Source organism: Medicago sativa, chromosome 3, assembly GCF_051527215.1.
Source record: "Medicago sativa cultivar Bolivia chromosome 3, Bolivia_mono, whole genome shotgun sequence".
NCBI lineage: Eukaryota > Viridiplantae > Streptophyta > Magnoliopsida > Fabales > Fabaceae > Medicago > Medicago sativa.
Genome location: NC_140751.1, coordinates 60,636,098 through 60,652,972, shown reverse-complemented (window position 1 = coordinate 60,652,972; position 16,875 = coordinate 60,636,098). Strand labels below are relative to the sequence as shown.

General features: G+C 37.2%; 1 long non-coding RNA gene across 1 annotated transcript; it reads right to left on the bottom strand.

The window, feature by feature from the left end:
• Window positions 1–1,549: 1,549 nt before the first annotated feature.
• LOC146938815 (uncharacterized) lies at window positions 1,550–16,875 on the bottom strand. The gene is made up of 2 exons (XR_015031423.1): window positions 16,500–16,875; window positions 1,550–1,827 (listed from the first exon to the last, which is right to left on the bottom strand). It is a non-coding gene; the product is annotated as an uncharacterized LOC146938815 (long non-coding RNA).

Genomic DNA, 16,875 nt, shown 5'->3' with positions numbered 1-16,875 from the left:
AGCACGTGATGTGAGATTTGTTTGAGTTTTATCCTCCAAAAAGTAGCTTCTCCATATGCTTCAAAAGTTGCTGGAAAAGTAGGATAAAGTGAACTAAATCTGTCTTGGACTTTGTGCAGGAAAGAGAGGATAGTGGTCTGCAGCTTCAGGCCCATGCTTCTAGGAGATTTGCTTGATTTTGTTCAGAGTACAAGTTATCTCTGATGCAAGATCTCCTTTTGTTACCTTTTTCTTCTTTTTACCAACTACACTGTTCATGGCTGGAAGCATGTGCAGAAGTGAACATTCTGATCATCAGAATGTTTCATTTGTGCTCACTTAAGGATGATTTGTAAGACTACGTTTGATGTAATCAATCCTAATAGTAGAGACACGACTGAAGTGCAGTGAATGCAACATCTAGGATAATATTCTCATTGGAATAATCCTAGTACTTTAATGTTCATAGTCTTGGATGAACATTAAAGATCCTTTTGACATAAATCTTTGTTCATGCCTTTATTGTTGATAGATCCATGCAGATGTACCTTTCTGGACCTTTAATTCATGTCAAGTGTGCTTGCATGTTCTTCACGTTCTTGATGAATCTGGGTTTGCTTATGAACAACCTTCTGGACTATCATCAGAACGTTCTGATCAACATTCTGAACTAACTTTCTGAACTTCAGAGTTAGTTCATGAATTCAAATGTACTTTGATTTCTTGTATCTTGGTATGATTTAAACTTTGTTTGTGTCTTGGTTAATCACTCAAGAATGCACAAATACCAAGAACTATCAAAGTCCATTAATATTTTAATCATCATAGATGCCTTTATTGCTTGATCCATGCAGAAGTACTTCTCTTGACATTTATTTATGTCACATGTGCCTTGCATGACCTTGATCTATGTTCTTGAGATTCTGGGCTTGTATAGAAGCAACCTTCTGATTTCTTGTGCGAACATTCTGATCTCTGAGCAACATTCTGATCTAACTTTCTGATCTCAGTGTTAGATCTTGAAATCAAATGTCCTTTGATTACTTGATTCTTGGTATGATTTAAGCCTTGTTCCTGTCTTAGTAAAACACTCAAGAGCACAAGTTAAATACCAAGGAAATAATCAAAGTCCATTAATTCTTTAATCATATTGGTTTATTATCTTTAAAATTAATTAGGGATTTTGCCTCAACAATCTCCCCCTTTTTGAAGATGATAAACCTATGATTTAGGATTAAGGATTTTGATTATATATATGAAGAATAATAGAGCTTGAAAATTTATTTTAATGCTCCCCCTCATTTTTATAACCCATTATGCAGAGTTTTTAAGAACTTTAAAAAGCTTCCCCTCAATTTCATAATTCATTGCATAAAATAAAAATATGCAGATTTGAACCAAACTCAATATCATTCATTAATGTAAAGCATGAAGTACAATTACATGAATATATGGTTCAAAAACAAAAAGAAATTCAAAGCATGTGATCAAACAAAAGGTGAAGTTTCTAAACTCCAATAACTATTGATCACTAGACCTACTTAGGGCCTAAAACTAAGAAAAACTTAAGAGCGTAGAATTACTATTTATTTAAATCAACCTTTCTTCAAATAATTTGAATTACATCGCAGCGGAAAACATTTCATTAATCAACAAAATGGCACAACGGCCTCAACATAAACAACTTAAAATTCCATTTCAAATTGTACATCAACATAAGTTCAACAAAACATAAGACCGACACCTAATCAGAGCCTAATCTAAGACTCCAAGAAACAGATAGACGAGGTAGCTCCGCTATCCTCAAGCACTCACCAAGCAAGCAACAAAACTAATCCTGCACGCCGTCTACCCATTCATACAAATAGGTAGGCGGTCAACCAAACGACCACTGGGGGTAAGCTTCACATCAATCATAATCAACATAAAACAAACATAATCATTTATATCAAATATTTCATGCATAACACATATACATAATCATCCCTCCTAGAATATTATCATCACATGATTATTATCCCCCATTCCATACATCTCTAGCTATCACATTACTAGCATAACATATCAAATATATTCAATCTCTAATCAAGTCATCAACATAAAACAATGAAAGGATTACTCACCTGATTCTTCATTTAGCATACTAGCTCAACAAGTATAATTCATCGTTTCAAGTCATACACAAGCAAACATCATTATCAAAGGAATCACCACATCTTATATATATATATACACATATACATTTCTCACCTCATCACTATCACCCAAAATAATTATCAACAACTAGAATCACCAAGTGTATAAGCATAAGCAAGTAAGACATGCAATCAAATATAATTCAATCATTCACAACCATCGACAAGATTCACCAATGTACATATACACCATTTCAAGTAAATACAACATTCAACAATTTCACCAAATACTCCTCCAAGTCGTCAACAATAATTCATCAACCAAACTTCACTCACAACGCGGCAACAAAGCAACAACAACAACTCAACAACAACTACATCAACTTATAAATATATTTGTTTTATATAACATCAATTGTATCATCAACAACAACAACATCTCAACAACAACAACATCTCAACAGTCATCATTTATTTATTATATTATGACAACTCCACATCACAACAACAACAGCTCAATCACAACGACTGTTGGAACAAAATGTGTTTAACAATAAACCTTAAAGAGTTTTGATGATAACAAGGTATTAAAAATTGTAAATTGGATTAGCTAATATTTGTTCAAGTGTACAGGACCATAATTATAAAGTTACATCATCATTGGTTCTGAATGAGCAAATAAAGAGCTATGGAAACAACAAAAATTTGAAGCTTGGACGCTCCTGAAGGCAACTTGCTCCTAAAGAAAAAGCGCTCCTGAAGTCAAGCTGCTCCTGAAGAAATAGCGCTCCTGAAGTAAGCTGCTCCTGAAGAATAGTGCTCCTGAAGACAAGAGGTCCAGAAGTCACATCATCAGAAGCTGCATCATCAGAAGCTGCAGAAGTCATCTCATCAGAAGCTGCATCATCAGAAGCTGCCTCATCAGAAGCCATTTCACCAGAAGCTGAATATCAACTGGATTTGCAAAGAATCAAGAATTGAAGAATCATCAATGCAAAAGCTGTCTATTGGATTCGAAAACACAAACAAAGGATTAGTGGAGTTTGCAACGGTCATTTCAAAGGTGTTTGAAGGCATGTGTTTGCAATTTGGACGAAAGAGTTGACATTGTACTTTGTACGAATTGTACAACCACGTTCTCCACTACTCTGTTTTGTGTCTGCACTTCAAGACAAGAAAACAGCTCCAGAATACGGTCTCGCCTGCATAGATGTTCCTTTGGATAAGGAATGGATTTCAAATTGGTTCTTCATAGGACAACAACCAAATCAGGCAAAAGATCATTGGTGAAAGATCAAGCTTCAACAACGACTCTTTGGTGTGCTGGCAATTTCACAACGTCTCTTTCACACCTCTATATAAAGGAGTGAAGACCTAGAGAATTGGTAATGCAAGAACGCTGAACGAAAGACTCAAAAAGATTTTCACAAGTACCAAACCTCTGCTGAAATTGTTCTGCATTCACTTAGAATTTCTGTGTCTCAAAGTCATATCTTAGAAATTCTTAAGTCCATTGAGTCTGTATCTGATTTGTATTGTGAGCACCTCTGATTGTATATCAAGTGTTCAACCTTAAACAATTTTCTGTGTAATTTTGTTTAGTTAGGAAGTCTCTTGCAGTTGTGCTTGAGCAGGAAGTCTCTTGATTGTGTTCTTGAGCAAAGGAAGTCTCTTGCTTGTGTGCTTGAGCATTGGAAGTCTCTTGCTTGTGTGCTTGAGCATTTGTAATCAGATATTACTCATAGTGAAATCTCCTTGGAAGTGCAAGGGGGACTGGACTACTTCCGGATTGTGGAAGGAACCAGTATAATTGCTTTGTGTCGTTCTTCTTCTCTCTCTCTGATTTATTCCGCTGCATTTAGATTCTGATTATCACTTCAGAAGCTGTCTCACTTAGCTTCTGATCAGTGTGTTCAGTTTTTAGGAGAAACGAAGAATTTTCCAAAAACACAATTCAACCCCCCTTCTTGTGTTTTTTCTCACCTTCAATTGGTATCTAGAGCCTTGGTCTGTTGTGTATCACTTAACCGTGCAACAGTCAAAGATCTGAGAAAAACATGACTACTCCTCCTCCTGATGGTGATACTAGCTATAAAAATGTCTCACATGATTATAGTGATAGTAAGAAAACCAGTGTTGGAAAAATTCCAAAGTTCAATGGAGATGCTGAAGAGTTCTCTTGGTGGAAGACCAATTTTTACAGTTACATCATGAGCCTAGATGAAGAATTGTGGGATATTCTGGAAGACGGCGTTGGTAGTTTAGTCCTTGATGAAGAAGGAGCTGCTGTGGATAGAAAGAAACATACTCCAGAACTGAGGAAACTTTACAAGAAGCATCATATTATCAGAGGAGCTCTTGTCACTGCCATACCCAAAGCAGAATACATGAAGATGAGTGACAAATCCACTGCTAAAGCTATGTTTGCTTCTCTCTGTTCAAATTATGAAGGGAGCAAGAAGGTCAAAGAAGCAAAGGCTCTCCTGCTTGTACATCAGTATGAGTTATTCAAAATGAAGGATGATGAAACTATTGAGGAGATGTACTCAAGGTTTCAAACCTTAGTTTCTGGTCTACAGATTCTAAAGAAGAGCTATGTTGCTTCTGATCATGTAAGCAAGATACTCAGAAGCTTACCTGCCAGATGGAGACCAAAAGTGACTGCCATTGAGGAAGCTAAAGATTTAAACACTTTAAGTGTCGAAGATCTTGTTAGTTCTCTCAAAGTTCATGAGTTAAGTCTTAATGAACATGAGTCTACTAAGAAGAGTAAATCAATAGCTCTTCCATCCAAAGGCAAGTCATCAAAAGCTCTCAAAGTGGTTGAATCTGAAGAGGAAGAACAGTCAAGTTCAGATTCTGAACCAGATGCTGCAGAAATGGCCATGCTCTCAAACAGACTTCAATATCTGGCCAAGAAGAACAGAAAGTTTCTCTCCAGAAGGGGTAACTCCAGAAGCTCAAGGAAAGAAGATCAGAAGGGATGCTTCAACTGTAAGAAGCCAGGTCACTTCATTGCTGAATGCCCTGATCTTCAAAGAGAAAAGTCAAAGGACAAGTCAAAGAGGTCTACCTTCAAACCAAGCAAACTCAAGAAGCAGATTAAGCAGAGTTTAATGGCAACCTGGGATGATTTGGGTAGTGAATCTGGATCTGATAAAGAGGAAGCTGATGAAGATGCAAAGGTAGCTGTTGGGTTGGTAGCAACAGCAACTTCAGAAGCTGGATCAGATTCAGACTCAGAAGATGAAAATGAGGTATATTCCAAAATTCCCAGAGATGAACTTGTTGAGTCACTTAAAGAACTTCTTACACATTTTGAAGTAAGAACCAATGAGTTGAAGGATTTAAAAGAAAAATATGCTGATTTGGTACAACAGCAAAAATCAACTCTATTGGATCTGAAAGCTTCTGAACAGGGACTTAGGGGCTTTGACTTCATGTGTAAAACATATGAAGACCAGCTCAGGTTCTTATGTCAGAAGCTACAAGAAAAGTGTAATGAAAAACCTTTAAGTAATCATGAAATTGCTCTTGAAGACTTCATTATATCTGGCATTGACAGAAGCAGAGTGGCTTCTATGATTTATAGCATTTACAAGAACAATGGCAGAGGAATTGGTTTTCCAGAAGTGAAACTGGAGAAAACCAATCTAAAGTCTTGTTGTGAATGCATCAAGGAAGGTCTGAAAACATTCTTTGTACCAGAAGGGGCTGAGTTGGAAACTGTTGTTCAATCAGAACCTGAAGCTTCCAGTTTTAAGGCTAAGATTACTTCAAAGCCAAAGAACTCTAAGTCAAAGGCTATGATCAAATCTGATTCCAAAACTTCAAAGGTTAGGATCCTGAAAAGATCAGAACCTATTCCTCAGAGTCTGGTGAAACCAAAATCTGGGGTTCTGAAGTCTAAGTTTCAGAAGAAGACAGTTGCTGCTTCTGAAGTACCAAAACCTAAGGTGATGGTTAATCAGAAGCAACCCAACTCACAGCACAAGGTACAAGAAGTGAAGAGTAAAGCCTTAAGTACTAACCTTCCAGGACCCATAGAACAATGGGTACCTAAATCTAAAAATGTCAATGATGCAGGTATGTCTAAGAGCAGTGCCAAAGCAAAGATCATGGTACCTAGACAGCGGTTGCTCAAGACACATGACAGGAGACAAGTCCATGTTCCTCAGCCTAACAATGAAAGAGGGAGGAAATGTGAAATTTGGAGGCAACCAGTCAGGCAGGATCATAGGTACAGGAACTATTGGTAATTCCTCTACCTCAATTAATAATGTATGGTTGGTAGATGGTCTTGAACATAACCTTTTGAGCATAAGTCAATTTTGTGATAATGGTTATGATGTGCTTTTTGAAAAACCCAACTGTACAGTAATCAACAAGAAAGACAAATCCATTGTGTTCAAGGGAAAGAGAGTTGACAATGTCTATAAAATCAATTTTTCTGAACTGGCTGATCAGAAGGTGATCTGCCTACTATCAGTGAATGATAAGAAATGGATGTGGCACAGAAGGTTGGGACATGCTAACTGGAGGTTAATCTCTAAGCTTAGTAAGTTACAACTTGTGAAAGGGCTACCAGACATTGACTATCATTCAGATGCACTTTGTGGTGCATGTCAGAGAGGGAAAATTGTGAAATCATCTTTTAAAACCAAAGACATTGTCTCAACCTCAAGACCTTTAGAATTACTCCATATTGATTTATTTGGACCAGTAAGTACTGCATCCTTATATGGAAGTAGATATGGATTAGTCATTGTTGATGATTACAGCAGATGGACTTGGGTGAAATTCATAAAGAGTAAATATGTTGCGTGTGATGTATTCAGTAGCTTCTGCACTCAAATTCAATCTGAAAAAGAATCAAAAATTTTGAAAGTCAGAAGTGATCATGGTGGAGAATTTGAAAATGAGCCATTTGAAGCTTTTTGTGAAAAACATGGAATTTTCCATGAATTCTCTTCTCCTAGAACACCACAACAAAATGGAGTTGTAGAGAGAAAGAATAGAACTTTACAAGAAATGGCCAGAACCATGATTCATGAAAACCATTTACCAAAACATTTTTGGGCAGAAGCAGTGAATACAGCATGCTATGTTCAAAACAGGATCTATATTAGACCTATTTTGGAGAAAACAGCATATGAACTCTTTAAAGGAAGAAAACCCAATATCTCTTACTTTCATCAATTTGGATGTACTTGTTACATTCTGAACAACAAGCTCTACCTAAAGAAATTTGATGCCAAGGCCCAAAGAGGAATCTTTTTAGGTTACTCTGAAAGGTCAAAGGCATACAGAGTGTATAATTCAGAAACACTCTGTGTTGAAGAATCTATGCACGTTAAATTTGATGACAAGGAGCTTGAAGATAAAACTTCAAAGCAGGGTGAAAGTTTTGCAGAGATACAGGTTCCTGAAGCTACTCCAGAACCTGATCAGATAGCTGAGTCTGAAGATAGTCCAGAAGCTGAACCCACATCAGAAGCGCAAGATGAAACTGCTTCTGATAAAGCACAAGATGGCTCACATCAAGAAGATCCTCCCAGAAACACATTCAAACACAAGTCTTCACATCCTGAGGAGCTAATCATTGGAAACAAAGATAGTCCAAGAAGAACAAGATCACATTTCAGACAAGAAGAGTCAATGATTGGACTAATCTCAATGATTGAACCTACAACAGTTGATGAAGCACTCTCAGATGATGGATGGATCCTAGCTATGCAAGAAGAGTTGAATCAATTTCAAAGAAATGATGTGTGGGATCTGGTACCCAAACCTCAGCACAAGAACATTATTGGAACAAAATGGGTATTCAGAAACAAGCTGAATGAGCAAGGTGAAGTAACAAGAAACAAAGCCAGACTTGTTGCACAAGGGTATAGTCAACAAGAAGGCATTGATTACACTGAAACGTTTGCTCCAGTTGCAAGATTGGAAGCAATCAGGTTACTTCTTTCCTATGCAGTTAATCATGGCATAATATTATATCAGATGGATGTCAAGAGTGCATTTCTCAATGGTGTCATAGAAGAAGAAGTGTATGTTAAGCAACCTCCTGGATTTGAGGATATTAAATATCCTGACCATGTTTTTAAATTGAAGAAATCACTATATGGCTTGAAACAAGCTCCCAGAGCTTGGTATGATAGACTAAGTAATTTCTTAATCAAAAATGATTTTAAGAGAGGACAGGTTGACACTACACTCTTCAGAAGGACCCTTGGGAAAGATATTCTTGTTGTGCAAATATATGTTGATGATATAATATTTGGTTCTACTAATGCATCTCTTTGCAAGGAATTTTCTGAGTTAATGCAGGATGAATTTGAAATGAGCATGATGGGAGAGCTGAAGTTCTTCCTTGGCATTCAAATCAATCAATGCAAAGATGGAGTCTATGTTCATCAATCAAAGTACACAAAGGAGCTTCTGAAGAAGTTCAAACTTGAAGATTGTAAAGTGATGAACACTCCAATGCATCCTACGTGCAACCTGAGCAAAGAAGATGAAGGAGCTAAAGTAGATCAGAAGCTGTATAGAGGTATGATTGGTTCTTTGTTATACCTCACTGCATCTAGGCCAGATATTTTATTCAGTGTATGCTTGTGTGCAAGATTCCAATCAGATCCTAGAGAATCTCATATGACTGCTGTCAAGAGAATCTTCAGGTATTTGAAGGGAACAACTAATCTTGGACTCCTTTATAGGAAATCCTTAGATTATAAGCTAATTGGATTCTGTGATGCTGATTATGCTGGTGATAGGATTGAAAGAAAATCAACCAGTGGCAATTGTCAATTTCTGGGTGATAATCTTATATCCTGGGCTAGCAAAAGACAAACAACTATTGCTATGTCTACAGCAGAAGCAGAATACATTTCAGCTGCAAGTTGTTGTACACAACTACTTTGGATGAAACATCAGTTGGAAGATTATCAGATAACTGCTAACAGTATTCCCATTTATTGTGATAATACTGCTGCTATTTGTTTGTCTAAAAATCCAATTTTGCATTCAAGAGCTAAGCACATTGAAATCAAACACCATTTTATCAGAGATTATGTTCAAAAAGGAATTTTAGATATACAATTCATTGATACTGAAAATCAATGGGCTGATATATTTACTAAGCCTTTAACTGTTGAAAGATTTGATTTTATTAAGAAAAATTTGAACATGCACTTCGTGTCTGATTAAATGTTTGCTTGCTCCTGAATAGGATTTTAGGTTCTGAAGTTAGTTCAGAAGCAGTAGTCCATCAGAAGCTCTTTATTGAGGTTCTGAGGAAAACTCGCTTCTGATGATGACATCAGCATCTGAAGTCCAGAAGCTGGATTTGTTGCTTCTGAATAGTTGGATTAGTGGAAACGTTAGGAGTTACTTTTTAAAGTAACTTCTGGCCCACTAACTTGGTAGTTACTCTGTGAACTTCTTACGTGGCCTGTATGTGTTGGTGTATAACTAAAAGGGCAATGATGATTTAAAAGCTTTGAAAGTACTTTTCACGCGCCCCCAATTTTGTCATTAATGTTATGTTTGTTTGTCTCTTTTGAATTGCAATCGTTTTACTTTTAACACTTTGTCAATTCACACACTACTCACTCACAACAAACACATTTGCTCTCAAACCGTTTGCGAAGTAAGCGCATTCTCTCAACCTTAGAACCCTAAAAATCTTCATCTTCTTCAAATCTTCGTCAATCATCAAATGGCATCATCAAGCTCGCAACGAAAAGTTTCAGAATCTACTTCAAACAAGCAGAGCGTATCAGAATCTGGGTCCATCTACAAAGAAAAGACTATGGATATTCCATGGGAATCCTTGATAGTCCAAATAGAGTCACCAGTGGATTTTACTTCACTCAAGAAGTACGAAGTAAACATGGAAGGCTTAATAGAAACACAGGAGCTGTCTGAGTATTTCAGAATGCTAAATGGGCCAACATATGTGAATTTGGTCAAGGACTTTTGGTTAAAAGCTGAAGTGTACAATGAAAAGCCTGCAAAAGTTGTAAGCAAACAAGCTGGGTCAAAGAAAGGGAAAATGGTCATGGATATGAATCCTACATCATTTGACAGCTTAGAAATAAGGTCTGAAGTGATGGGCATTCCTATAACCATCACTGAGGAAGTTATAGCTAAAGCTTGTAGAAGGCATGCAGAGGGAAGATTCCAAGAAATAGTCAGGAAGGAAGATGTCCTGCTACAAGGTTACTACAACACTCTTTTGGGTGGGAAGAAGGATGCAAAGCCTTCTGAAATGGAGATTCACAACAGGATGTTGGTGAAATTCAGTAATGATTGCTTCTTTCAAAGAGCAGGAGGATCTGACCAACCCAACAATCAACAGAAGCTAGCAATTTACTTCATGGCTATTTTGGAAAAGATAAACTTCCCAAGATATGTAATGGATCATCTCTGCTGGGCCATAAATGAAAGCACTATCAGAGGAAGAAAACAAGTACCCTATGGAAGATTGCTGTCTGAAATCTTTCATCAAGGAAGGGTGCTGGAGTTCTTAAAAAGGACAAGGAGTGCTTCTGATAAATGTTTCAAAGTCTCTACTGCTGAAAGGACTATCAGTAGCAGGAGCTTACACTCTATGAAGTTCTTCAAAGAAGCTCCTAAAGATGAGAAATGGTTGGAGTTGACCACAGAAGAATCTGAGATTATCAGAGACTTTCCTTCCATAGTTAAGGAAAGTAATCCTGAACACTTAGCTAGATTAGTAGCTGAGTACGTCTTGGAGGAAGATGCGAGGTCTCAGGAGGAAGCTGCTCTTGCTAAAGGAAAAGGCAAGAAGGCCAAAGCAGTTGCTGTGTCAGAAGCTGCTGTTTCTGATGCACCTAAAGGAAAAAGGGCCAGAACTAGTTCTGAATCTGATGCTGCTCCTACTAAAGGAAAGATGCAGAAGATTGGTGCTGCTTCTATTCCTCAGAAGAGAAGAAAAGGTAAGGCAGACTTGGTAATCACTCAAGAGCAGCTGGAGGAAGCTCTCGAAGAAATGGAAAAAGAAGAGGCTGATCCCAAGCTGAAGAAGAAGAAGGCTCCCCTTCAACTTGTGAGTCCTATGGTTGAGATGACTCCAATAAGGAAAAGGATGGCAGATGAACGTGCTTCTGAACTTATTGCAGACAAAAAGGATCTAAAAGCACAATACACTCATCAAAGAGATGAAAAGCTCAAGGCCTTGGGATTGGAAGATTGTGATAGGTTCTACAAAGATAAATTGGCTGAAGTAAGAGCCATTGCTGGTAAGCCCACTGAAGACAATGAGGAAGACGATATGATGCTCATGTTTGAAAATGCTCCAGAAGAGGGAACTTCAGAAGTAGTTCCTCAAGCTGCTGATCCACAAGAGATCACTTCTGAAGCTGGCCCTGCAGATCAGGTAATTCAGATTCCAGTCACCTCTATCCCCATTTCACCTTTTTCAACATCTGTACCTGAACCAATAGAAGACACTTCTGTCTTAGACAATCTTGCTCTCCATTACTCAGGTGAGTTACCCATAGACAAATCCACCTCAGAAAAAGCCTCTGAAACAACTCCAGAAGCAGCTGCTTCTGAAAATGTTGTTTCAGAAAACCCTCATCAACAAACACCTGAACCACATAAACCCACAACACCCCCACAATCACCAACAGCTACCATTGACCCCCAACTCAACACTCAAACATCAACTTCACCACAACAACCACCATCTGAAACTGAATTTCAACCTTTACCTGAACACTCTCCTGAACCAACTCCCATGGATGTTGACATCTCTCTAGTCAATGTTCAAGCCTCAACCTCCACCACACACATTGATTCTGACCAGCCCTCATCTTCTAACACACAAACACACCTTACCATTCCAGTTCCTAACCCTATTCAAGACTTAGAAATCAGTGATTCTGATCTTGAAATCCTTGAACATCCACCCACAAACATCCTGGAATCTGGATATATCAACTCTGAGCTTCAGACAATCCTTAGTCAATTGCTTAATCTTGTGGATCAACGAAGGACAATTGATCTCACAAGTGCATATGAAGACTCCTGGGCATCACTTCAGAACCGGGCAACTGAGCTAATTGAAAGCTTAAGGGCTAAGTGCATCAGAAGCAAGGAAGCTTCTGTCAGGAAGTTAATGGAGCATCTGAATCAGAGTCTCAGAATAAGAAGTTCTACACTGCTCCTGGCAAACCAGCCTTTCTTTTTAGAAACGGATTACTTGACCAGAGAAGCAAGGTTGTGTAAGCTTCTGAAGAAACAGATGGCACAGCAGCAGCAAGAAGCTAAGGAAAGGGAACAGGCTCTTCTCCAGAGGCAACAACAGCTTGAAGAACTGTTGCAGAAGAAGATTGAAGAAATGGAGGAGATGAAGAAACAACATCAAACCAACACTTAGTTGCACACCCTTGTGTTTTTCTTTTTGTTTGTTGTTTGTTTTGAATTCCTAGTCCTTGCTTCTGAAACCATTCTGTTTTAATTCTCTTTGCTTCTGAATGCTTACTGATTCTGACTGTTTAGCTGCTTCTGACAATTGAATATACATGATTTTTGCTCTGATTTATTTAGTTCATTGCTTAGTATACTCTCTCACGTTTGAGTTTTTCTCATATCTTTTTGTATTTTGTGCTTAGATTTTTTTTTAATTTTTTTGATAATGACAAAAGGGGGAGTATATGTGACAAGTATTTAAAGGCTCTGAGCCCCATTAATGGCATTTGAAATTTTTGAAAAACTTCTATGTTTTTACCTTATTGGTATAAGCTATGAATGAACGAAGGAGTATCAAAATTCAAGTAAAGTTAATTGAACCATTCTTCTTATCTATAAGTAAATTCTTTCATTGATTCAGTTTTGCTTTTAAGCTCTGATAATAATTATTGCGCGCAAAATGAATTTAATTAACCTGGATAGAACTTAGGGGGAGCTTACAAACCTCACCTTAAAGACTATCAGACTCAGGGGGAGTTTGAGCTTACAAACCTCAGATTCTGAGCTTACAAACCTCAGAACCCCAAAGTCAACTTGTTAATTAGATTAACAACAATTGATCAATTTTAAATACTTTTGTTTGTCATCATCAAAAAGGGGGAGATTGTTGGAACAAAATGTGTTTAACAATAAACCTTAAAGAGTTTTGATGATAACAAGGTATTAAAAATTGTAAATTGGATTAGCTAATATTTGTTCAAGTGTACAGGACCATAATTATAAAGTTACATCATCATTGGTTCTGAATGAGCAAATAAAGAGCTATGGAAACAACAAAAATTTGAAGCTTGGACGCTCCTGAAGGCAACTTGCTCCTAAAGAAAAAGCGCTCCTGAAGTCAAGCTGCTCCTGAAGAAATAGCGCTCCTGAAGTAAGCTGCTCCTGAAGAATAGTGCTCCTGAAGACAAGAGGTCCAGAAGTCACATCATCAGAAGCTGCATCATCAGAAGCTGCAGAAGTCATCTCATCAGAAGCTGCATCATCAGAAGCTGCCTCATCAGAAGCCATTTCACCAGAAGCTGAATATCAACTGGATTTGCAAAGAATCAAGAATTGAAGAATCATCAATGCAAAAGCTGTCTATTGGATTCGAAAACACAAACAAAGGATTAGTGGAGTTTGCAACGGTCATTTCAAAGGTGTTTGAAGGCATGTGTTTGCAATTTGGACGAAAGCGTTGACATTGTACTTTGTACGAATTGTACAACCACGTTCTCCACTACTCTGTTTTGTGTCTGCACTTCAAGACAAGAAAACAGCTCCAGAATACGGTCTCGCCTGCATAGATGTTCCTTTGGATAAGGAATGGATTTCAAATTGGTTCTTCATAGGACAACAACCAAATCAGGCAAAAGATCATTGGTGAAAGATCAAGCTTCAACAACGACTCTTTGGTGTGCTGGCAATTTCACAACGTCTCTTTCACACCTCTATATAAAGGAGTGAAGACCTAGAGAATTGGTAATGCAAGAACGCTGAACGAAAGACTCAAAAAGATTTTCACAAGTACCAAACCTCTGCTGAAATTGTTCTGCATTCACTTAGAATTTCTGTGTCTCAAAGTCATATCTTAGAAATTCTTAAGTCCATTGAGTCTGTATCTGATTTGTATTGTGAGCACCTCTGATTGTATATCAAGTGTTCAACCTTAAACAATTTTCTGTGTAATTTTGTTTAGTTAGGAAGTCTCTTGCAGTTGTGCTTGAGCAGGAAGTCTCTTGATTGTGTTCTTGAGCAAAGGAAGTCTCTTGCTTGTGTGCTTGAGCATTGGAAGTCTCTTGCTTGTGTGCTTGAGCATTTGTAATCAGATATTACTCATAGTGAAATCTCCTTGGAAGTGCAAGGGGGACTGGACTACTTCCGGATTGTGGAAGGAACCAGTATAATTGCTTTGTGTCGTTCTTCTTCTCTCTCTCTGATTTATTCCGCTGCATTTAGATTCTGATTATCACTTCAGAAGCTGTCTCACTTAGCTTCTGATCAGTGTGTTCAGTTTTTAGGAGAAACGAAGAATTTTCCAAAAACACAATTCAACCCCCCTTCTTGTGTTTTTTCTCACCTTCAACGACAAAACGACATCAGACAACTCAACGACTCAGACGACTCAAACGACTCAGACGACTCAGCATGCTTGTGGTACCACCAGGGCATAAAGCCCCCAACATATATGAGCGTAAATAGGCTCTTGAGCAAAAGCTCCATCATCGTGGTTGAGCAAAGGCTCCATCATCGTGTTGAGAAAAAGCTCCAGGGCATAAAGCCCCCAACATAATTCAACAACAACGGAAACAACGACTACGACAACAACAACGACGACAACGACAACAACAACAACAACCACTTCAACTTCACAACAGCTTCATAATAATTCATCTCATCCAATAACAATTACTGGAACAATAATTAAATCAACAACATCTTTCATTAACAATTTATAACTTATTCCATCATAGAAATCATTCACACATCTTCAATTGATTATACCAAACTATCCACCAAAGATTTGCCAAGTAATTGGACTTAAAGATTATTTTCGACAAAGTTCGTCTCTCATTATCACTGTGACCTACGTGCAGTAATTTAACCATAACTCCAACTCTATATAACATTTTGAACTCAAACCAACGGCTAGAAAGCTAACATCCATACCTACAACTTTCATGTATTCACCTAAAACCAATTCTGCACCCATCAATGCCAGATTTCATTTGAAATTCGGGATTATGCTGAACTTTCATAAATTTTACTAAGACCTACTTGGAGTATTTTCATCATAACTCAAAATCTCTACATCATTTGCACGTCAAACCAACGCCATTGGAAAGCTAACGAAATTCTCTACAACTTTCATGTTTACACCGAAAGCCAATTCAAAACAGAAACATGCGAAAAAGACGCAAGAAAGCGAAACAGAAAGTGCTGTCACTGCGTAGCTCGCAACTGCGAGTAAATCACTCGCCATTGCGAGTTATGACAGTCCAGTCTCGGGAAAAACCTCATTTTCAACCCAAAAACCGAATTTTGACTTCCCAAAGCTTAAATTTGATCCCAAGGTTTGTTTAAACATTTCTAAACATGAAAAGACACTCAAAATCATATAAAACTTGCTCCAAAACATCCTCTAAACAAAATCACCATTTTCATAAAACTTCAAATATAAACAACACAAATCATCACAAGCTCAAGGATTATGAGTACCCAAATTTCCATTCATCAACAACAACACCTCACAACATCAACAACAACAATCAATCATAATTCATCACAATTCATCAAAACTCAACAACACACAACAACAACACACCAATCATAAATTCAATTCAATTCATCAAAACTCAACAACACACAACAACCACACACCATCAACAACACACAACAACAACACACCATCAACAACACACCACAACACACCATCAACAACACACAACAACACACCAGCAACAACACACAACAACAACCTCAATTGAATATAAATTCATCACAATCAACAACAATATATACAATTCAACAACCTCAATCAACAACAACAATAACAACCAATCATGAATAAACTCATGTAATCTCTAACACCCATAGCATAAATTGATGAGAACATCATAACACAACAACAACTACATCATATACACATAATTTAACCATCATTCAACAACCACAACATCATTTTTCATCAAATTAAACAAAAGTCAACAATGTTTCATATAACCACAATTCAAGTATGTAAAATCAACAACAACATATTTAACATCAATTTCATATACCCAAAATTACATCAAAATACAAGCACGAATTTTACCATATAAATTCACAATTAATCACTTTTCAAAATAAGCACTTATAAGTTTAAAAACAAAATAGATTATGATTGAAATCTAACCCCCTTACCTCAAATGATAACAATCCTAGCAAAAGATCTTCAAGTTTCCCCCTCTTCTCTTCCTCTTTTCCTCTTCTTCTCCTCTTCTCTTCTTCTCTCACGATTTCTTTCTTCTTCTCTCTGTTTCTTTCTTTCTTTTCCTTCTCTTTCCTCTCTTATTATTTCTTATATTATTATTATATTCTATTCTTTCTATAAAATAATATAGTCCACTCATAACAGGTCTACTCACTTAACGGTAAAATGTCTAATTAATTACTCTTCTAACACCAAATTCTAATAATTCCCAACTAGAAATACACACAGAAATAATTAATCACATAAAAGCACATATAACACATCACAATTATTCAATTAAATAAAATAATTACGACGGGTGTTACA